Source organism: Meles meles, chromosome 13, assembly GCF_922984935.1.
Source record: "Meles meles chromosome 13, mMelMel3.1 paternal haplotype, whole genome shotgun sequence".
Lineage (NCBI taxonomy): Eukaryota > Metazoa > Chordata > Mammalia > Carnivora > Mustelidae > Meles > Meles meles.
In genome coordinates this window covers 15,873,282-15,897,961 of record NC_060078.1, presented here as the reverse complement: position 1 = coordinate 15,897,961, position 24,680 = coordinate 15,873,282, and positions in this window count along the sequence as shown.

Below are 24,680 nucleotides of genomic sequence, written 5' to 3'. Positions count from 1 at the left end.
TGAGCTAAAGACATTGACAAAATGCCTCACATATATTAAGCATTTATTAAAAGATAGCTGTTATAAACATTAATATCATTATCCCCACTGACTGTGGATGGATACTGTCCTTTTTCTAGACTAATCTCAGCAATCTCAGCTTTACACAGCCATCTGGACTTTGGCCCTAACTGAGATTGCTTCCACAAATAATCTAACCCCACCTGTCAGTACTCTCTTCAGCTCTGATTTCACTTAGTTTCCCCTCATACTCCTGACATATTTGATCAACTCAGTATATATATTCTGGTAAACCCAGATTTTAACAGTGTGGCTTCCCTTAGCATTGACACAGCGATCATACCTGAGAGCCTAATGCTCTACTACACGGAAATTTTGTCTTACCCTAAGCCTGAATATCCTCTTAAGTCTTCCCCCTGCATGCTTTGCCTTAGTTTCTCCATTGCTAATCAACATCCTTTAAGTTTCAGTTCCATAAAGAACCTAGAATATTTCGTCCTCTACTAACAGTTTCACTGTTCAGTATACGCCAATTTGCCAGTCTTCTACAGGTGTTTGAAACTGAATCCTGAGAAAAGCTCATCTCAATAAAGTTCGGGAAAGAAATAATGGCCAGCCTTCTGGGTTGGTCTATGATTGGGCTTGTGGTAAACATCAGACTTCTTTTAGAGTCAGTCCCAGAAAGGTCTGCACCTGAGGTAAAGGAAGATACCCTTGAGTCTTTTCCACATTCTTTCCAAGGATGACTGTCAGAGAGCACTGTTATCCAGAGCCAGATCATTTCCCCCTAAGTTAGTGACTGCAGAGATTTTGGGAGTAAATGCCTGGGAACAGCTCTCCCACTCTTCCTTGAGGGTCTAAGCTATTTGTCAGATAGTGGTTGCAAGTGGGAAATGAAATACTAAATTACATTTAAATGTATATATTTTTTAAAAAATAATCAAGCCAAATGCCTAGTGCTACCACTGTCAGATCTTTTCATAGCTGGATGAATTGGGTCTTTAGCAAGCTTATGTGAGTTCCAGAATTAAGCAATAACTCGTAGTTACTACCAAATAATTAGGATTGTATTAAGAATAATGTGCCATTGCTTAATTTACCAAAGCTTCTAATTACTCTATACATAATACCTGTACTTAGCAAATACTACCTATAATGAGGTTGGCCTAGCATAAAAACCGTTTGGATTGAACCAGTTCATCAGAATGGCTGGCTTTCATGCTTAAGAAACCCATTATTTTGAAATGGCCTGATGGAATATATTGATACAATTTTACTTTATGTACCAATTTTGATACAACTTAAAATTAAATTAAAGTAAATTTAAATTACTTTAAATTTAAATTAATTAAAATTAAAAATTAAATTAAAATTAAATTTAAATTAAATTAAAATTAAATTAAATTAAAATTTCCACTGACACCACATCCCAAAATATAATGATCGTGTACCTTACAAAGCAGCCTGGATGAGTACACCATAAGCTGCATTTACATCGATACCACCATGTAGCTAGGGAACAAAACTACTCTCTGCTCCTGGTTGGGATCATTGCTAAATTATTATACTTTTAAATAATGGGAAGTGTCCCACGATGCAGTTGCTACAGGGACAGTAATTAGTGTACCTCCTGTATTTGGTCTCATTTACCTACACTCAGTGAAAGCATATGTATATTTAGCACATGCAGGATGGTTCCTCCCTTAACCTCATATCATTTATTCTTATGCACTCTGCTACTCTGTCATTTACTGCACTTACATAACTAGAATTGATGATACACCTGGGCCTTCTAATAGCAAGCATGGAGATTAACACCACCTATGCACCAGGCGCTTCTCTAACTGCTTTATCCATATGAATCCTCACAACCACCCTTGGAAGCAGACAACATTATTATGCCCATCTTCCAAATGGGACAGAGGAAACATGGGAAGTTCAAATTAATGGGTTCAGGAGTGCACACACCTACATGCCTTTGGCAAGCTTCCCATTTGTCTTTCTGACTGGTTTCAGTTCCGTCTCTCCTGAACTGTTACAGATCACGTAATTGTGGAGGGCAGTCACCAGCTGATTGTCAGCAAGGGCATGGGGCTTTCAGTCCTGCATAGTCTGCCAATTACCTGAATGACCTTTGAAGCTCTGGTGTAAGGAACCCTGAATGTGAGACCCTGGGCACAGAACCCAGCATGGTTGCACCCCGACTTCCAACCTATAGAAAGCAGGTGCTGTTCGGTCATTGTTATGCATGTCATTACGTTTGGTCATGTGTTATGCAGCAACAGAAAACAAATATGATAGGCCTTAAATTCTGTAATCCATCCCAGGATAGTATACAAAAGAATAAATCCTTAATTAGCCAATTTACTTATTTTCAATGGTTTCAGGAAAGTCCAAATGATTCCCCTGCCCAGGGGGGAAATTCCAGAAAGAAAATCTGAGTGTAAACCCTTTGGTTCTCCCAGCAATATAGGAGGAGATAAGTGAATTCATTTTTAATGCAACCCAAAAATGCACTCTCCTTCACAAAAACAGGTTTCATGGAAGGTATTAGGAAAGTAGTAATTTTTTTTTTTCTGTTAGCAACCCAATTGAAGTTTTTGAACAAGTACCGAACATTTGGCCTTCCAAAATGCATATTCCAAAAGGGCCTCTATGCATTTGCATTTTCCCTTCAATATTAGATGCCAGTGGAACCACAATATAGAAGAATCAACTTGGGTATGAGTATCAAAGAATGTTCAGTGTAATTCCACACTCCCGGTCACTGAGATCCTGGACAGGTTGTTGAATCCTTGTGGCACTCATTATCTTAATATGACTGAACACATTAAAATGTAGAGTGCGTGTTAACTGAGATATTATGTACTTAATGTGGTTCTTGACATCTGCAAGTAGAAAAGCAGTAGTTAGCTATTATAATGAATTAATTAATATTAGTATGTTGTTAAATTGTAGTTTTCAATATTGTAAGCATAGGCAAAAATATTGGATGACTTCATTTACACAGAGATGCTATAAAATTACGTACAGACTTCTTATATTTTGAATCATGGAGAGTGAAATAGTTCAATGTTGAGGCTTTGGCAGAGAAGGTGAAGAAGATATATACAATAATTAAAAATAATATCAATAGAAGTGAACTTACTTAGTCTTTATTTTTCCCCATGAACGAGATAACCCACAGCCACCACCTTAGAGTAACAAATATTTATCTGATTTGCAAGAATGATTTCTTCACAATTATTTTGCCTCAGAACTACAACTGCCATATCTAAAATGAATATGTCTAGTTATATTTGAATTCGATAAAAACAACAATTATTTTAGTATAAGTATGCCCCATGCGGTATTTGGGATATACTCCTAGTAAAAAGTTACTCATTTTTTTTATCTGAAGTTCAGAATTTATATATCACCCTGGATTTTTTTCTGCTAAATCTAGCAACCTTGTTCAGAGGAAAAATCATAATATTAAAACATTTATAAGCTTATCAAACAAAGCAAATAATTTATATTAATGTGAGGTAGGGAAAAATTAGTATGCCTTATAGACCCATTTTGATATTCCTGTGACAGGGAGTATCTTGAAGGTACAGAGTGGGTCTGACAAACCTGACTGAACTTGAATTGATACAGGGAATTATACAAAAAAATAAGTGAAAAACTCTCTTCTGTGCAGTTTCCAATAGTCATGAGCATCCTGGCATCCACAGGAAAACAACTGTTTACATTACAGGAATGTAATTATTTCTTTTATTTATCATGATTTTGACTTGCAAGAAATTTAGCTAGCTACAATGTGCTACCCAATGACCCACCTCCTCTTCCCATTTTCCACAAAAATAGGTACTTGTTATAATTAATGTTTTAACTATTAACTTTCTAGATAAACTCTTTCACTTACAGAGAGAAATCACTCCCAATGACCCACCATTCCCAACTGCTGCCCTGTTAAATCTTCACTAATGCTATGGCTCTGCCTCCAATCAACTCTGAAATGAGCAAGTCCATCTTCTTTCACTATCTTTTTTTTTTCTTTTTCATGGATACAATGATCCTCGAGGCAACATCTATCACAAAGCTTCTGGAAATCTGGGCTAATGCAAATTGGAAATGCCTTTCATCAGATCCGGATGAGCCTGGATGCACGGGAGAGCAGTTGTCACCAGACTGCTCTGTGTAGCTGCAGGAGGGAGTGTTTTCTGTCAAGAGTGGAGGCCTCTCTAAATGGCTATCATTTCGCATTTCTCCCTAGTCCCCTCAGCAAGCACTGACTATCAAGTTCAGGGAAGTGTGCTCCAGATCACAGACCCAGCAGGTCCTACTTCCGGGAACTGATCTACCTGCCTGGAGAGACAAGGGAATGACCACCCAGGATGAGAGAGGGAGACAGACCACCTCTGCCTAGCATTCTCCATGGGGCTGTCAGCTCACCCATCTCTGCTTTGTCAAAATGTTCAAGTCAGGGAATGTTTTGTTTCCCGTTCTTCCTGACAGCTCCTTTATACATTCTGTTTATTATTTAGGCTATACCACCTGGTACCATAAAAAAAAATATTCAAGGTGTATGAAGATAATAATCGTAAATTTGGCAGTTCAGTCAGGGCCACGGGAGGCTATCACTTTCCCAGAAAATGGCAATATAGCTGTGCACGTAACAGGAATCTGAAAATATATATGTATATAATCTGCCCTATTTCAAAAAATGCATCCACAATCAGACCATTTCACAGCCCATAACTGTTCCACCCTACCCTAAGGCTCCATCATCTTCTACCTTGATACTTCAACAGGCTCCTAACTACTCTTCATGTTTCTACTCTTGCTCTCATCCATCTAGTCCCTGCATAGAGACCAGAGTGATATTTATAAAATATGAGTTAGGTCATTTCACTCTTTTGCTCAAATACTAGCATGGCTCCTGTCACACTCTGAATAGAGTCCCCACTTCTCACCATGGACTCCTCCTTTCAGGATGGAGCCCTATATGATCTTGGTCCCAACTTCCTTTTGGATATATTCCATACGTTTCTCCCCTTACTCTCTCTGCTCTCAGCAAAATTAGTCATTTCACTAAAATCCTAAGAATTACTCCATTTCTCGGGTCTTTGTCCTTACCAGCTCATGACCCTCCCACACATTCTCTTCGTTTTCTGCTTTCCTGTATTCAAGTTTTTGTTCAACTGTCGCACTGTCATCATTGTGTTCTCTGATCACCAGCGCCATATGATTTCAATCCTAACTTGCTTTTCTCCCTTATATTGCTTCCTGAAAAGATATCCTAGGTATTTTTCTTCACCGTTATGTTTCTCCCATTAGAATGTAAGTCTCTACTAAAAGCAAGAACTTAGTTATTTTATTTTATTTTTTTTACTTCTGGAATCTCAACAGCTAGAAGTGTCTGGCATGATTTAGATACTAAAAGAATTACATTAATCTATTATTTGCATCTTTCATAAATTTAAGGAAATCACAAGTAGAAACTTAAGGATATGGTTCATTGGCCCAAATTATAAATACTGGTCTTTGATGATTAAATAATTAAAAAAAAGATTTTATTTACTTATTTGAGAGAGAGGGATTGAGCATACAATCAGGGGTGGAGGGCAGAGGGAGAAGCAGACTCTTCACTGAGCAGGGAGCCTGATATGGGGTTCAATCCCAGGACCTGAGATCATGACCTGAGCTGAAGTCAGGATCCTCAACTGAATGAGCCACCCAGGTGCCCCTAAATGTTCTTTTCTTTAGAATAATTGCCCTTCTGTATTTCTTATCCCTTCTTAGCCAGGTAGAGTCATAGAAATTTTCACTAACTTTGAAGAAGCAAACTGAAGATTTAAGGAACTGAGTTTGAAAGAGCACAGACACTGTGCACAATTCCAACTGCAGAATTCATTAATTTTGCTGACTTCTCTCTTTCTTATCACTTGATTAAGTGTTCTTCTGATAGCCATGTGTGGGCTCTGGGCATGGATATGTATGTGCCTTTTCACCTCCCTCTCTCTCTCTCCCTCAGTCCCCCTGTCTCTCTCTTTCTCTCACTTTCCTTCTGTCCTTCTATCTCTTCCTCTCTCTCCCTTCCTCCCCTCTCCTTCCAACTCTCTCCCTGTCTCTCAATCATCCATCTATCTCACTATCTAAGTATCTATCATCATGTATCTTTCCATATTCTGGAGATTCATTATCCATAATTTAAAGCAATGTCGTCCGAATAAGAGAATTCTGTTTACTTTCATTCTCTCTCAACAAAATATTTCAAATGCACCCACTAATCTTTGTATATATCAGACACTTCCTAAGGGAAGTGTCTTTGTCTTTGGCAAAATAATGTAGTTTAAGTGATAAATGGATAGGAATCTGAGTTGGAATTTCTGCATCTTTTACCTTGATACCCAATTTTTCTTGGATTTTCAGCCACCAGCTTAAACAAATTGTCGGGAATTAATTTATCATTGGAAACCAAGGCAAAAACTACTTATTTCCCAGTTACTTTACTACACATATGATGTTTAACATAATGGAAATGGTTATACATGCTTTTCACCAGAGACAGCCTGGCATGGAGAGTCACACAAACCTGGGTTAAAATCTCTGGTTGGTTGGTTACTTGCTCTATGAGCCTAGGCAGAGAAACTGTCTGATAGTGGATAATTCAGCCTATCATCAGTAGATTTAATGTTACTTAGGTATTTTCCTAGATAATCAGTATACAATAATGACTTTTTTCTTTTCAGTTATATTTTATTTTATTTTTTTTAAGATTATTTATTTATTTATTTGACAGAGATCACAAGCAGGCAGAGTGGTAGGCAGAGACAGAGAGAGGGGCAAGCCGGCTCCCTGCTGAGCAGAGACCCTGTTGCGGGGCTCAATCCCAGGACCCTGGGATCATGACCTGAGCCGAAGGCAGAGGCTTTAACCCACTGAGCCACCCAGGTGCCCCTTTTCAGTTATATCTTAAATAAAATTTTTTCCATGTCAATTTTCACAAATTGTGAAGAATGCCATTATACAAGACAATGTCATTGGCCTACCATTAGCTTTCACAATTTACTCTTCCCATGTATGTCAAACAATTTTTTACTACAGCCTTTTATGGATATTCTCTGCATGGCTATATTCTCTGGCTAAGGGAATATGCTGTGTGTGGAGTTTGTGGGAAATTCATGGCTCTGGGAGCAGACCTCAACCAGCAGCATATGGAGACCAGATGATTAATGGAGTTCTGGTCCTATTTCAACTCATGTTGAAAACAAGAGGTCTGCAGCCCTGCCTTATGGTCATTTCCTTGGCCTGCAATGGCATAATTTGGATGGATACACATAGCAGCTGCAGACCCCTAATAATGGTTCTATAATATGTGGAGAAAGAGGGACGGTGGAAGGCAAACAAAATGGGCATCCTAACATTGCCTCACATCCCAGTGAATGAGAAGTGACACAGCATGGTAGGTAGAATGTATATGATCATAAGGATTCAGATCTGCATTTAGATTAGTAAGGTTTTACTGCACATCAAGCTATTCCAAAATGTAGTGGCTGGAAACAAAGCATATGCCATTGCTGTACAGTCAGCTTGATATCTCTGCTGGTCTGCATTGAGTCTGGCTGAGCTCACACATCTGGGGTAAGCTGATGGTTAGCTGGAACAGACTGGTCTGAGGTGGCCTTACACGCCTGCCATCTGGCTGAAACATACTTTCCTCCCATGTAATCATTCCCTCTTTCTTAGTCCTCTCTGTTGTTGCTTCTCGATGTCTCCTCACTTCTCTTTTTGTTTCTTCTTTTTCTCCACTTAACTTGGAAACGTGGCAATATTCTAGGTGGGTATGGGGCCTTCTGATCTTTCCTGTTTTTACTACAATGACAAATAAAGACAGTCCTTTGTTCTTCAATCTATATTCTGATGCCTCTAAATTTAGATCTCTAAATCCTAACCATTTTGTTAGATTCCAGATTCTCATAAGCAGGCAGTTATTTAACATTTTTACTTGGATAGTATATAATCTTTGTATGTTTATCAAGGCTTCTATTAAGGCCAAAATGAAATTCTTGATAATTCCCTCACTATGCTGTCTTAGACAACAGCGCTGTACACCACAGTTGCTGGGGTAACAATATAAGATGGAACTTAATCATTATTCATCTGACTCTTTTTACCTCACTTTAGTAGATTGATTGTATGGAACTGGAGAAGAGTTGGTAGGAGGATTTGAAGGATGATGACTAAGGGAGTGGGGAGTCTTTCTGAAGTCATGAATATGTTCTAAACTTGATCGTGGTGAAGGTAGCACACCTCTGTGACCATACTAAAAACTGTTAAATTGTTTAACTATAAGTAGGTAAATTGATGGTATGTGAATTATATCTAAATAGAGTTATTATGAAATAAAAAATTTGAAAAAAGATAACTCTCCATTGTCTTCTGGGTTACTTCAGTTCTAACAACAACAAAATTCGGCTACAATATTTATCTGTTTCTATATGGAAGATAGAAGGTATCTTTCTCCGCCTTTGGCTACCATCTCTAGTGTTAGGTTTATAGCCTTCTGAATATAACATACCTAATTTTCTATTGTTTATAGTATCTTTCCTGTCTAACATTCCTCTTCGGGTTTCTTGGATCTGTGGTTTGGTGCCTGTTGGTAATTTTAAAAACTTAGCAGCCAGGATTTCCAGTGAAGATGGCAGGGTAGGAGACCCTTAAGCTCGCATCTTCCCAGGGATACAATTAGATAATACTCACACCAATGTAAATCACCCAGAAAATGACCTGAAGACTGCAGAACAAACTCCACAACTAAATGTAGGACACACTGAAGAGGGCAGGAAGCATAGAGATGCACTGGGGAGCTAAACAGACCAGTGGGACGGGGTTGAGGAGGGAGCCATGGGCAGGCAGAGGGGAAAGAAAGAGATTCTCACATCCGGAAGCCCACACAAGTACAAGGAACATAAATTGACATAAATCTGGCTTTGAAAATCAGAGGGGCTGGATTTCCTGAATTCTTATAACAAGTATGATATAAAAAACTGGAAATGTACAAATCAGTGGGCTTGGCTCTGGGAGAGCCAGAAAAGAGAGGGGAAACTAGTTTCCCGCCCTTAAAGAGATAGCACAGCAAACAGCACATGGCTATATAGCATAGAAGCAGCAGCTTGAAAAACACCTATGGCCTACAGAAGGGAGAGTAGCTTACCTATTTCAGAGCATGGCCCACAAGGACAGAGCCTGTTGCAGGACTCCTCCAGGGACAAAGAAGCTGGTAGGCACCATAGTCCTCCCCTACCCCCAAGTATAAACACACGCAGCACTACATAACTTGCTAACACTCCCACCCCATTCCCCACCCTCCAGGCCTTTGGCATATCCATCACCTCCAGCCATGCCCATCTTAGTCCCAGAACTACAGCCCCAAAACCCCACACTCTGGAACACACTGAGCATCTACCTCTTCCAATAGGCTCTTGGCCAGAGCCCACATGGACATCGGCCAGGACCACTCCAAAGCAACCCCTGCACCAGGGAGAGGAAAAGAGCATTACACATACCAGTCCAACTATGACCCCAGCAGTGGGCTGTGAGCAGATATCTGGTCTGGATGCAGGCTCTGCCCACCAATTAAAGCTTCTTAGGGGACAACACAGGGAGAGGGCCCTGTAGTTAGGTGCTACTGCAGCTCTGACAAACACCTAGTCTGACTCAATTATAGCCCAAGGTAGCCCCACACTACACTATGGTCCACTAATAACATAGGGAACAAACAAACACTATGCACAACAGACAAAGAGAGCACAGCAGATGATTGGACTGAAGGCAAAAGTCGCTGAGCCACAACAGAAGGGCACACACACAACACACATAGGAGATACCCCTGATGTGCCAAGTTCCAGGGAACAGGGGACCCTGCACTGCAGGGCACTACACTATGTCTTCTTCATAAAGCCACTACCTGCAAAAGCAGGAGGCATAGCTGACTTTCCTAACACACAGAAACAGACACAGAGTTAGATAAAATGAGAAGACAGAGAAATATGTCCTAAATGAAAGAACAGGACAAAAGCCACAGCAAGAGACCTTGCTATCAAATGGAGATAAGGAATATGCCTGATAGAAAATTTAAAGTAAATGGCCATAAAGATCCTAACTGGACTTGAGAAGAGAATGGGGGAGCTCATTGAGACATTAATAAACAGATAGAAAACAAACAAACAAACAAACAAACAAAAGAATCAATCAGAGATGAAGAACACAACAAGAGAAACTAAAAATACACTAGATGGAATGAATAGTAGACTAAAAGAACCAGAAGAACAAATGACTGATGTGGAGGACAGACTAATGGAAAGCAACTGAACTGAGCAGATGAGGAAAAAAAAAAAAAATATATATATATATATATCTCTCACACACACACACACACACACACACACACACAAGACAAGAATACACCTGGAACTCAGCAACACTATCAAGCATAATAAACATTCACATTATAGGAATCACAGGAGGAGAAAAGAGAAAGGGGGACAGAAAATATATTTGAAGAAATAATAGCTGAAAACTTCCCAAATCTAGGTAAAGAAACAGAAATTTAGATGCAGGAAGCACAGAGATTGCCAGCAAAATCAACTCAAGGAGGTATACACCAAAACAGAGAGTAATTAAGATGCCTAAAAGTAGAAATAAAGAGAACTTAAAATCAGCAAGAATATAAAATAGTTAACATACAAGGGAAACCCCATGAAGCTATCAGCTGATTTTTCGATACAAACTTTGCAGGCCAGAAAGGGTGGCATGATATATTCACATTGCTAAAAAGGAAAAACTGTAGCAAAGAATACTCTATCCAGCAAGGCTATCATTCACAATAGAGAGAAAGATGGTTTCCAACAAACAAAAGTGAAAGGAATTCAAGACCATTAAAACCAGCCCTATAAGAAATAATAATGGGGACTCTGTGAGTGAAAAGGAAAGATTATAAACAAGAGTAAGGAAAGTAGGAAGCATAAAAGCAGTAAAAATAAGTATATCTGCAAAAATCAGTTGTGGAACTCACAAAATAAATGGATGTAAAATATAACACCATAGATCTAAACTGAGGGGTAAAAGGAGTGAAGAATGGGTTTAAACTTAAGCAACCATTAACTTAATATGCATGGCTATATGCAAAGGATGCCATATACAAACCTAATGGTAACCACAAATCAAAACCAGTAATAGATATGCAAAAAATAGTGAGAAGGAATACAAGTACATCACTAGAGAAAGCCAACTAATCATGAGAGAAAGATCAAGAGAAGAAAGGATCACAGAAAAACAACAAAACAACCACAAAACAAGAAAATGGCAATCAATGTATACCTATCAACAATTACTTTGAATGTAAATGGAATAAATGCTCCAATCCAAAGACAAAGAGTGATGGAATTCATTAAAAAAATATAAGAACCACCTATATGCTACCTAAATGAGACTCACTTCAGACCTCAAGATACTGCACATTGAAAGTAAAGGAATGGGGAAATACTTATCATGCAAATGGATGTCAAAAGAAAGCCTGGATAATAATACTTAATATTGGAAAAAATAGACTTTAAGACAAATGAAGGTAACAAGAGACAAACAAAAACAAAAAAGAGACAAAGAACAACATTATATAATCGTAAAGAAAAAAATTAAAAACAAGATGTAATAATTGTAAATATTTATGTATACAATATAGGAGCACACACATATTTAAAGCAATTAATAACAAACATAAAGGAAGTAACTGATAGTAATTTAAAAACAGTAGGGGACTTTAAACCCACTTACATCAATGGACAGATCATCCAATCAGAAAATCAACAAGGAAACAGTGGCTTTTGACAACACTTTGGACCATATGAATTTAACAGATATGTTCAGAACATTCCATCCTAAAAGAACAGAATACCCATTCTTTCCAAGTGCACATGTAAGGTCCTCCAGAAGAGATCACATATTAGGCCACAAAACGAGCCTCAGTAAATTCAAATAGATTGAAATCACACCATGCATCATTTCTGATGAAAATGCTATGAAACTAGAAATCAACCACAACAAAAAAATCTTGACAGAGCACAAATACGTGGTGGTTAAATAACATGTTACTAAACAATGAATGGGTCAACCAAGAAATCACAGAGCAAATCCAAAAATACATGGAGACAAATGAAATAAAATCACAATGGTCAAAATCTTTCAGATACAGCAAATGTGTTTCTACGAGAGAGGTTTATAGCAACACAGGCCTCAAGACGTAAGAAAAAATCTTAAACAATCTAACCTTACACCTAAAGAAGCTAGAAAAGGGACAAAAACCAAAAACCAACAGAAGATGAAGATTAGAGCAGAAATAAACAAAATGGAAACTAAAAAGTCAAGGGAGGGGTGAGTGGGTTAAGCCTCTGCCTTCAGCTCAGATCATGATCCCATGGCCCTGGGACTGAGCCCAGCATCAGGCTCTCTGTTCAGCAGGGAGCCTGCTTCCCCATCCCCCCTACTCCCGCCTCTCTGCCAACTTGTGATCTCTCTGTCAAATAAATAGAATCTTAAAAAAAAAATCAAGGGAACAGATGAATGAAACCAAGAGTTGGTTCTCTGAAAAGATCAACAAATTGATAACATTTCAGCCAGGTTCTTCAAAAATGAAGGAGAGAGGGAGGGAAATAGAGAACTCAATAAACAAAATCAGAAATGAAAGATGAGAATAACAATCAATACCACAGAAATATAAAGGATTGTAAGAGAATATTATGAAAAATTATATGCTAACGAATTGGACAATATAGAAGAAATGGATAAATTCCTATAAACATAACCACACAAAACTTAAGCAAGAAGAAATAGAAAACTTGAACAGACTAAGTACCATCAAAGGAATTGACTCAGTTACCAAAAAAAACTCCCAACAAACAAAACTCCAGGACAGATAGCTTCACAGGTGAATTTTACCAAATATTTAAAGAAAAGTTAATACCTATCCCTCTCAAATTATTCAAAACTACAGAAGAGGAAAGAAAACTGTCAGATTCATTCTATGAGGACAGCATTACTCTGATACCAAAACCTGATGAAGACATTATAAAAAAGGGAACCACAGGCCAATATCCCTGATGAACATAGATGTAAAGATCTTCAACAAAATATCAGGAAACCGAATCCAACAATATATTAAAAAATCATTCACCACAATCCAGTGGGAGTTATTCCTGGGTTGTAAGGGTGATTCAATATTTGCAAATCAATAATTGTGATACATCATATCAAGAAGAGAAAGGGGAAGGACCATATGATCATCTCAATAGATTTAGAAAAAGCATTTGACGAAGTATAACATCCATTCATAATAAAGATCATCAACAAAGTAAGTTTAGAGGAACATACTTCAACATAACAAGGGAATCAATGGAAAACCTACAGCTAACATTATACTCACTGATGGAAAAAACAAAATCAAGAGAGCTCTTCCCCAAGGATCAAGAACAAGACAGGGATGCTTACTCTCACCACTGTTGATCAACATAGTACTGGAAATCCTAGCTACAGGAACCAGACCAAAAAAAAAAGGAAAAAATGGCATACAAATTGGTATGGAAGAAGTAAAAACCTTTCATTATTTGCAGATGGCATGATACTCTATACAGAAAACCCTAAAAACTCCACCAAGAAACTATTAGAACTGATAAATGAATTCAGTAATGTCGTAGGATACAAAATCAATGTACAGAAATCCACTGCATTCCTATACACTAATAATGAAGAAATAGAAAAAGAAATTAAGAAAACAAACCCATTTACAGTTGCACCCAAAATAATATATAAAATAATAATAATTCATGGGTTGGAAGAACATGTATTATTAAAATGCCCATACAAAAGCTATCTACAAACTTAATGCTATCCATATAAAAATACCAACATTATCCTTCACAGAACTAGACCAAACAATCCTAAAGTTTGTGTGGAGCCACGTAAGACCCTTAGAACAATATTGAAGGGCGCCTGGGTGGCTCAGTGGGTTAAGCCGCTGCCTTCGGCTCAGGTCATGATCTTGGGGTCCTGGGATCGAGTCCCGCATCGGGTTCTCTGCTCAGAGGGGAGCCTGCTTCCCTCTCTCTCTCTCTGCCTACCTCTCTGTCTACTTGTGATCTCTCTCTGTCAAATAAATAAATAAAATCTTTAAAAAAAAAAAAAAAAAAAAAAAAAGAACAATATTGAAAAAAAAAAAAAAAGCGGGAGGTATCACCATTCCAGATTTCAAGTTATACTACAAAGCTGTAGTGATCAAAACAGTATGGTACAAGCATAAAACGGACACACAGATCAATGGAAAAGGAGAGAAAGTCCCAAAACAAACTCACAATTATATGGGTTATCTTTGACAAAAAAGGCAAGAATATGCAATTCAAAAAAGACAGTTTTCTCCAACAAATAGTGTTGGGAAAACTGGACAGCTATAAGCAAAAGAATGAAACTGGACCACTTTCTTATACCATAGACAAAAATAAGCTCAAAATGGTTTAAGGACCTAAATATGAGACCTGATATCATAAAAATCCTAGAAAACAGCACAAACAATATTCTCTGACACTGGCTGTATCAACATTTTTCTAGAAATGTCCTTGAGGCAAAGAAAACAACAGCAAAAATAAACTATGGAGACTACATCAAAATAAAAAGCTTCTATGCAGCAAGGGAAACCACCAACAAAACTATAAGACAAGTGGGAGAAGATATTTGCAGATGACACTTCTAATTAAGGGTTAGTGTCCAAAATATATAAAGCACTGATACAATTTAATACCAAAAAATCCCCAAATGATCCAGTTACAAAATGGGGTGAAGACATGGATAGACATTTCTCTGAAGAAGACATCTGGATGGCCAAAAGAAGAAACAAGACAAATCAAAACTACAGTAAGTTATCACTTTATATCTGTCAGAATAGCTAAAATAAAAACACAAGAAACAATAAGCAAAAAAGAACCCTTTTGCATTGCTGGTGGGACTACAAACTGGGACAGTCACTCTGGAAGACAGCGTGGAGTTTCCTCAAAAACTAAAAATAGAACTACCCTATGATCCAGTTATTCCACTACTGGGTTTTTACCCCAAGAATATGAAAATACTAATTAAAAAGGATATATGAGTCCCTATGTTTATTGCTTCATTATGTATAATAGCCAAATTATGGAAGCAGCCCAAATATCCATCCACAAATGAATGGATAAAGAAGATATGGTATACATATAATGGAATACTATTCAGCCATAAAATAGAATGAAATCTTGCCCTTTGCAACAACATAGATGGAGCTAGAGAGTACGATGCTATGTAAAATGTCAGTCAATGGATGACAAATACCATATGATTTCACTCATATGTGGAATTTACAAAACAAAACAAATGGACCCAGAAAAAAGGATACAAACCAAGAAACAGACTCTTAACTATAGAAAACAAATTTGATGGTCACCAGAAGGGAGGCTAGGGGGGGGGGGGAATGGGTGAAACAGGCGATGGGGAATAAGTGTACATTTATCATGATGAGCACTGAGTAATGTAGAGAATTGTGAATCACTATATTGTGTACTTGAAACTAACACAACACTATGAAAACTACAGTGGAATTAAAAAAAAAAACAACTTAACAGCCATTCTTTTTCGTTTTTTAGACTTTTTTTTTTTTTTAAAGAGCAGTTTAAGTTTTGCAACAAAATCTAGAGGGCAATACGGAGCTTTTCCACATAGCCTGACACACGCACACACCCACGGCCTCCTCCAACATCAACATCACTCACCAGATGGGGCAGTTTGTACTAAGGCAGAACCTGCAAAAAAGGGAAGTAAACAAATAAAAACATTCCAGTGCTCACAAAAGGCACAGGAAAATGAGCATGTTTTCACTCGGAGTCACTAGATCTATGTACTAGTCAGACCAATCATCATGAAGGAATTTACCAGTGCTCCAACACAGTATGAGAAAAGTTGCCCCAGTGTTTTCTTTCCTTAAAAAGGTCCAATATTGTAGTGAGATGGACAGATATGGTGATTGACTGGCGTGGTATATGAGTAGCTAGAAAAGTGTTAACACCAGGAGTAGAGAGTACACAAGGAGAACCAGAGATAAAAAGCACTGGAGGGTTCACTGGAAAAGTGGGAAATTCTTCATAGACTTCCTGCCACAGGTACATGCTTCTTGGAAGAACAAGGTATAGCAGGCAGTTAGTGATAATTTTGTTTTTAGGTTTTCTTTATGATTGTCTTTTCTTCATTTCAACCTGGTGGCCAGCCACTTAAAATGAAGATAATACTGGGCAGGCTTCAGCAGACCTCAGTTTAAGAACAAACAACAGATTCACCATCTTCCTCACAAATCCCTGACATTGTCTTACTAAGACAAGAACTCATATGGAAAATGGCTTTGAATTCCAAGAAGCCTAAATGGGAGAGCTTCTCCTGAAACCAAGCTTCAAAATGACCCAGGATTTCAAATCATTTCATCAGAAGTGAATAGCAAGACAAAGTAAAACCAGTGATCCGCACTGTGACAGAGTTAAAATGCTCGCAGGTCTTTTTGTGACTGAAATGGATGTTTCATCCTAAAAAATAAATAGGACATAAAAGAAAGGAAATTAAATTGTTAAGAGAGCAACGGGAACTCAATTTACAATATATGTGAGTATTACCCATTTTGGATACTCAGAGGAAGTAGTTTTGAAGTTTACAAGCCAACATTCAATAGTTTTATCTAACTTTATAGATGTGATGATTAATTAATCATCATAATATGTCTTCCAGAACACATGAGTATTCATAAATCCCTCTTTTTAAAAAAGGGAGATTCCTTTGTTAATTTGGAACTAGTTATACATGGATCTATAAAAGTATAAAATAAAAGCCAAAAATGTATTTTGATTCAGGCACTTTCTGCAATGTTTACCCATGTAAACATATGCAAATTTGCCTGAGATTCCTTTTAGTCAGATTAAATATAATGATCTAATCAAACATAAAAATCAGTTTATTTTTACTGTTGTCATTTTGATGTCCCCCCCTTCCCTATCCATTTCTTCTTAGCCCAGAGCCTCCACCACCAGAACCACAAGAATGGAATTTTGTTAGTGAGTTAGTACCTACAATTCCTAAATTAGGGATAAAGTAAGGAGTCAGAAGAACAGACGTCTTCCTACATTATGAATGATCAGGTTTTGACCAAATTAAAGATTGTTTTGGATGTCTGACTCCAAGAATTAAGGAAATCTGTTGTTTTTGCCACAGGTGATATAAGTACCTACAAATAGAGACTCTCTCCATGTTAAGTTCCTGTACTCTCCGAATATTGTTATACTTGATTAAAAACAAATATGGAAGTTGTAAGGTATTGTTTAAAAACCACAGCCCACACCCCTACTGATTGATATGCATAAGAATGTCATTAATTATTAATGTAAATATTGTTAGAGATAGTTTTTAATATTTCCTTTTCTTTTTTTTTTTAGTCTTTTTTTTTTTTTTTTTAGCCCTAAGAAGTAGAATGTTCCATGGACACAGTTGGTGATTCTGCACTGCTAAAAATGCTTCCCAACTTCCGTCTTCAAAAAGTCAATTCATGAGCCTCTGGTGGCTAATATATTATAAAGAAGGTAGAGCTGTGAGCATAGATGATGGTAGTCATGGTTTCCAGGTGGTTGCAGATTGTCTGACTGGCAACTGTCACCATCCGGGAATGATAAGGACATTGAACTCTTTCTAGATCATTTAGGAGGGTATAACATGAAGCCTTTTATAGTTACCATCAGTGTAATCTTATTTTTAAGAGCATTTGGAGTGGCATCAGAATGGAAGCTCTATTTCAGAATGTTGCCTTAATATAATACCTAATTGACTAAATGGATTTCAGCATTTTAGTTGCTGTCATTATTGTAAATTCCAATAATAAGCAATGATTAGTTAGGGAGATGTGTTTACCTTGGGAGAATAAAAGCATTTTGCTCTGATTTCTAAAGGAGTTCTGCCAAGAAGTCATAAACACACTCACCAATGATCTGACTTTTCTGATGGTTTCAGTAAATAAATGTACCTGAGGAGGTCTGTTGACAGAATAAGAAGGAATCCTGAGATCCTATCATTTCTATTACTACATTTCAGTTGCTTTTATGGCTTCTAGAATATGTCTGGCTCCTCATAACCATCAGGATAAAAAACACAATTTCCTATAAAAGCTCTGTTCTCTAATCCTCCCTCAGCCTCTCTGTCTGCAGCTCTCCTGGGCTTCCTGCAGACCCGAAGTCAGAAGGATTTCTCACTTTGCAAACTTCACTGACCATGCTCCTTCTGCCTAAGAAGAAAGTGTCTTTGGTGCCATCAAAGCTTTCTGTTCCTAAGCCCTTAAAAATAACAGCAATTTGTATTTATAGTTGTAATATTTATTATCTAATGTTAAAGTCATTTATTCATATTTGCCTTCCCTAGCTCTGAAGATAAACTCACTGAAGGCAGGAATACTGTCTTATTCATGTTTCATTTTTCATCGTCGGGACATGTTATTGTGTCCTGGCTCCTAACAGACATTCCATAGATGTTTGCTGAAACTCCATTTGACAAATCCAGTTGTTCACAATTAGCCCTAGTGCACTTGCTATGGGAATTCTTCCCTGACACTGAAATCTCCGTGCGTACCTGCTAGCACTCACACTTCGTCCCATGACAGTACTCATGCCCGATCAGGACCACCCACCCATGCCCCACCTTGACGCCTGGGACTTGGTCTGTACATGTACCCCAATACTTCGCACTCTGCTTGGTAAAACAGCAGACACTGGCATGTTTGCTGAATGTTAACTGGGATATTATTTTGGAAAAAAATATAACCATTGTTACAGTTACGGGAAGATTTCACTTTCCATCTCTCCCCATTAACTAACATAGAACAAACTTTAACTTGGGACAGCTCAATAAACTTCATACAAGCAGTAAATTATCTTTAACCCATGGCCTTAGTACTACAACAGAATAAATGCATGACGTAAAGGAACTATCTACAGTTCCCTTGATACCGGACCATGGATTTCACTCTGGTGAGTGTGCAGTTTGATAGGAGTACTGTTTGACTTGCTAAGGACAGTTCAGCAGGACTGGATAAAGGTCCTGAAGTGGGAGGAGGACCATCAAGAACAGATTGAAGTTTCAGGAGTCCTGGTGGACAGCTCAGGGAAGAGTTATACAAGCTGTAAACCACAGCTGCTGATAGAATCACAGCGTGAACCCCATATGTATTGTAAATTGTTAGTACCACAAATTTAAAAAGTAAGGATAAGAAAGTTTAGTTTAAAAATATATTTTATGGGATGCCTGGTTGGCTCAGTGGGTTAAGCCTCTGCCTTCAGCTCGGGTCATGATCCCAGGGTCCTGGGATCGAGCCCCGCATCGGGCTCTCTGCTCAGCGGGGAGCCTGCTTCTCCCTCTCTCTCTGTCTGCCTCTCTGCCTACTTGTGATCTCTCTGTCTGTCAAATAAATGAATAAAGTCTTTAAAAAATATATCTTTTATATAACCCATTACCAAAATATCACTTTAATACATATGCAACATAAAACATTAATGATGAGATATGTTATTCTCTTTCTATATTATTTTTAAAAAATCTGGTGTGTGTTTTATACTAATCAGCATGTCTCAATTCAAAAACTGAATTTTCTTGTAAATATTTGATCTGTATTTTGATTTCATAAAACTTACATTCCAAGAGTAGATGCTTATACCCAACTCATGCTAAATATACTCAGAAGTTTTCCAGTGACTGAATGTGTATCCATATTTTATTTGAAATTAATTAAAATTAAATAAAATTAAATATTGCTTCTCAGTTGCACTGAGCACATTTCCAGTGCTCCATAGCTCCAGGGGGCAAGTGTCTACCACAGTGGACAGTGCACGTGTAAACCACAAGAAGAATCAGTGTGTCCAGAACCTAGCGAACTGACTTGAGTACACGGATGGTGAGCAGATCTACCACCTGCGTTTTCTTCCTGTTCACACGTGTCCCAGCACTTAGGTTTCCACAACTCATTGGCTTACGTTGAGACTAGAGACATGATGCTGCCTAACCCACTGTCACCCTATCCTAGAATTCGATGAGTAAATAAACATTTCTACCCATCTGACTCCAATCTAAAATGAAAACCATTTGGACAATACGACATCCAATGAACATTTACTGATTATTTTTTCCTTTTTTTTTTTTTTTTAAGTGTGAAGATGCTAGTACCGGTTCTATTCTAAATACAGAGACCAGGAAGGTGGGTGGCTGAGGATGGATCTGTGCGCTAAGTGAGGCCTGTTGAGTAACCTTCATGTAACTGAACTGTATTCTACATTCCAATACCTCTGATGAGTAGCTTATCTTTAAAAAAAAAAAAAAAAAAAAAAGATTTTATTTATTTATTTATTTATTTATTTATTTGACACAGAGAGAGAGAGAATGAGATCACAAGTAGGCAGAAGAGCAGGCAGAGATAGAGGGGGAAGCAGGTTCCCCACTGAGCAGAGAGCCTGATGTGGGGCTCAATCCCAGGACCCTGAGATCATGACCTGAGCCAAAGTCAGAGGCTTAATCCACCAAGCCACCCAGACGCCCTAGTAGCTTATCTTTCAAAGCTAATTGGAGTAACCACCAAATTGCCTTTTCACTTACTTTCCTCTATATTTCAAAAATGAAACTGGGACAGGATGAAAACCTCATAAATATCACAGCTGACAATTCAGAGGCCATTTCTTTGTTCCCAACAGTTATTTAATGTATCTTAATGGTGAAATAGAAAAAAAAATAAGCAGAAACTACCCCAACCTTCAGTTTAATAGATCAGTTCAAATTATGAATATTTTAGAGGGTATCGGGCTGGGACAACTGTGGAAACATGTAAGCTACAGAACTACCCAGCCCCTGAAGATGTATATCTTTCCCCTAAATATACAACTAAAGTGTAAATTACTGTCATATAGCTATTTGGAAAGAGTGAATATTGAATGCCTGCAATTATAACTGTATTTGTAAAGAAATTTAGGATGCTTAGCCTTTGACCGTGGATTTTTGCGACTCTACCAAAGAATTGCCAAAAAAAAAAAAACCAACAAAAACAAAAACAAAAAAACAACCCCACAATTTGAACAAATGGGGCAATTATTTTATTTTATTTTTTTTTATTTTTTTTTTAAAGATTTTATTTATTTATTCGACAGAGAGAGAGATCACAAGTAGGCAGAGAGGCAGGCAGAGAGAGAGGAGGAAGCAGGCTCCCCGCGGAGCAGAGAGCCCGATGCGGGGCTCGATCCCAGGACCCTGAGATCACGACCCGAGCCGAAGGCAGCGGCCCAATCCACTGAGCCACCCAGGCGCCCCTGGGGCAATTATTTTAAATGTGTTCATCAATTCTTGCTTAAACCATTTGCCACTTAAATTTTTCATTCCTTTCTGTGAGTTCCCCCACAGTACTTTCCATCAAAGTTTTCAATGAGCATATACTGTCTTTCATTTCTTTTTAATTTTCTATATCTAAGGATCTCATTTTTTAAGTAATACTATCTTCTGAAAGCATAGTCTGTGAAATTTTTTTTTCTTTTTCCTTGTTCCATATCAAATCATTTTCAGGTACATAATGATTAATCAGATTTACAAATTACTGACTCATTTGGTTGGGGTTTCTCTCTATGGAGTAGGGGGTAAAGAACATTTTATCTGAGTTGTTTATGTGTAAGTAAGTTTACATTTGACAATTTAACCTGGAGATTTTTGAGTGAAGATGGCATCTGAAATACATTCAATTTCTGTGTCCCTAAAGATCTCTATCACAAATCATAGTTTTTTCTAATCTGAAACATTGTAATAAAATTTAAAAAAGAATCTTCACAGCAAATGTAGCATGTTGATTCATGCAAGTCCAATACTAAAATACCTATATTGTTCAGTGTTTGGAGAACTAAATGTGTCAGTAGGATGTATTAATTAATTAAATTAATATTTTCCAGACAAAAAGAATACCAGTGTCCCCAGAGCCCATGAGGTCTGAAAGAGCTCACTTACTGACTCAGCAGAGAATGGAAATGAACTCTGTTTAACTTCACAAGCATTAGAGTTCTATGCTGATGCATGTTTATCTCAAGTATTAGACCTAAATAATATAAAACAAAAATTATATAAATTCTGCAAGATGGCAGAAAAGATATATGTAAACTCACTTCAGAAAGGATTTAATAAGAATATAGCAAGTTATGAAGCAGCTAGAATTTGAATTTTCAATGTTAAAGAAACTTATAATATATTAGAACTGATAATTCTCTTAACTTTTATAGTTACTTGCCCTTTCATTTGGGGGAAGGGCAGTAGTTTCTAAAAGAGCAATCAGTATAATGCCTCAGTGAAATGCATATACCTAGTCCTACGTTGAGTATGAACTGGGAGCCCTGGGAGGGAAACCTTTTTTTAAAGGACTTAGAGTAAGGTTCACCCATTTCATCATTTCTGTAAAAGTCTTAAGCAAATTTAGCATTGTGAGCAAAAATCATCTCAGAAGACAGAATCCATATGCTTATCATGACTAGAAGAAACCCTGTATAAAACTATCTAAATATATTTTCCTCAAAATTTAATTTTTAACCATTTTTTTCTCTTTGCATTTCCTTTTAGTAAATTCCATTGACCTATCTTGAATTTCACAAATCAGCTCTTCAGCTATGTTGAGACAAATAGTGAGCCAGTTGAAGGGATCCTTCATCTTTGTTACTGTGTTTTCTGCTTCTAGTATTTCCATTTGCTTCTTTCTGTAGTCTTCTTTCTGCTAAAATCATTACTATGATCTTGTATGCCATTCACATTTCCATTTTACTACTTTGAACATACTAATCACTGTAATCATAAACTCTCTGTTAGACCATTCTAAGAGTGGTGTCATATCCATGTCTGCTTCTGATGACCCTTTTCTCTTGACAGTGTGTCACTTCTTGTATTTTATGTATCTCGTATTTTTATATATCCCCCTGGGCATGCAAGGGGAGAGTTACTAGGTATCAGCCATCTTATGTGGGGCAGTGAAGACTGAGATGAACTGTTTTTATGACTGCAAATGGGCATGGCATGCTTTCCTTCTGCTGGCCCCTCAGTGCAGGATTTGAATAATCAAATTATACATTACAGGATTTGAAGTTTCATTCTTGTCTGGTTACTTGCAGTACTGTCAAATTCATCTAGCATTTTCTTTTGTTTACGGTGGGATTCAGCTAGCTAGACACTTTTCCCCCCCCTGATGCTGAGCCCATGCTCAGCCTCATCTTCTGTGATTTCTCTGTGCCTTGCACACAGCATACATGCACACATGTTCGTTGTTTCATGTTCCTTTTTGCCCTGGTGAGTGGAGTTAATGTTGGATCCTTGACTCTGTTATTTTTATGAACCTCCATCTTCAACAAGCACCATGTGCCTAAACCCCAGTTGGAAGCATTTTGATGGCTACATGTAATTTGGAGGAAAGTAATGTTAACTACCTCATTTACTTGCTTTTATCTCTGACAAATTAATCTCAAACCAACATAAAACAGCTATAATACAGGTTCTCAGATATGGAAAGAGAGAGCCAAAGGAAACTGAGATGGATTATGGAAAGAAAAACTGAAAAAACAACTACCATTAAGGTCAGAGCAATTTTAAATACATTTTTAAAAGAATTTTATTTATTTATTCGAGAGAGAGAGAGAGAGATAGCCAATATGTGAGGAGTGTGGAGGGGCAGAAGGAAAGGGAGAGAGAATCTCAAGCAGACTCCATGCAGAACATAGAGCCTGACATGGGGCTTGATCCCATGACCCTGAGATCATGACCTAAGCTCAAATAAAGAGTCAGATGCTCAACTGACTGAGCCACCCAGGTGTCCCTTTATATACATTTTTAAAATTTTTACTTTTTATTATTTTTTTAAGATTTTATTTATTTATTTGACAGAGAGAGCATAAGCAGAGGGAGCAGCAGGCAGAGGGAGAAGCAGACTCCCAGGTGAGTGGGGAGCCCAATACGGGGCTGGATCCCAGGACCCTGAGATGATGACCTGAGCCGAAGGCAGATGCTTAACATGCTGAGGCACCCAGGCCTATGTATACATTTTTTTTTAATAGCATAAGCAGAAGGAATCTTACTTACATTTCCTTCTTCTTACTACTGTGAAGTTGATAGTAGTAAAAATTAAGTTAAATGGGGGCGCCTGGGTGGCTCAGCTGGTTAAGTGTCTGACTCTTGGTTTTGGCTCAGGTCATGATCTAGGGTCCTGAGATTGAGGCTCTGGGCTCAGCAAGGAATCTGCTTGAGATTCTCTCTCTCCCTCTGCCACCTCCCCGCCGACCCTATTCTCTCTCTCTCTCTCTCTCAAATAAATAAATAGGTCTTTTAAAAAAATAAGGTTAAATGTCCAAACATTTACAAACAAATCATCCTGCATTTATCTCACTGTTTTAGAGTATTTATGCCATCCCTGTCTCCAGTTTCCCTGGTAGGGACTGGACAGGCAGCCTACTTTGGTTTTCTCAGATGACAAGTGATTAGAGTCTTGGTGCTAATATTTCTAGGATGATTGAAAAGCCTCTTCAAGTGCTGTTTACCTTGAAGGT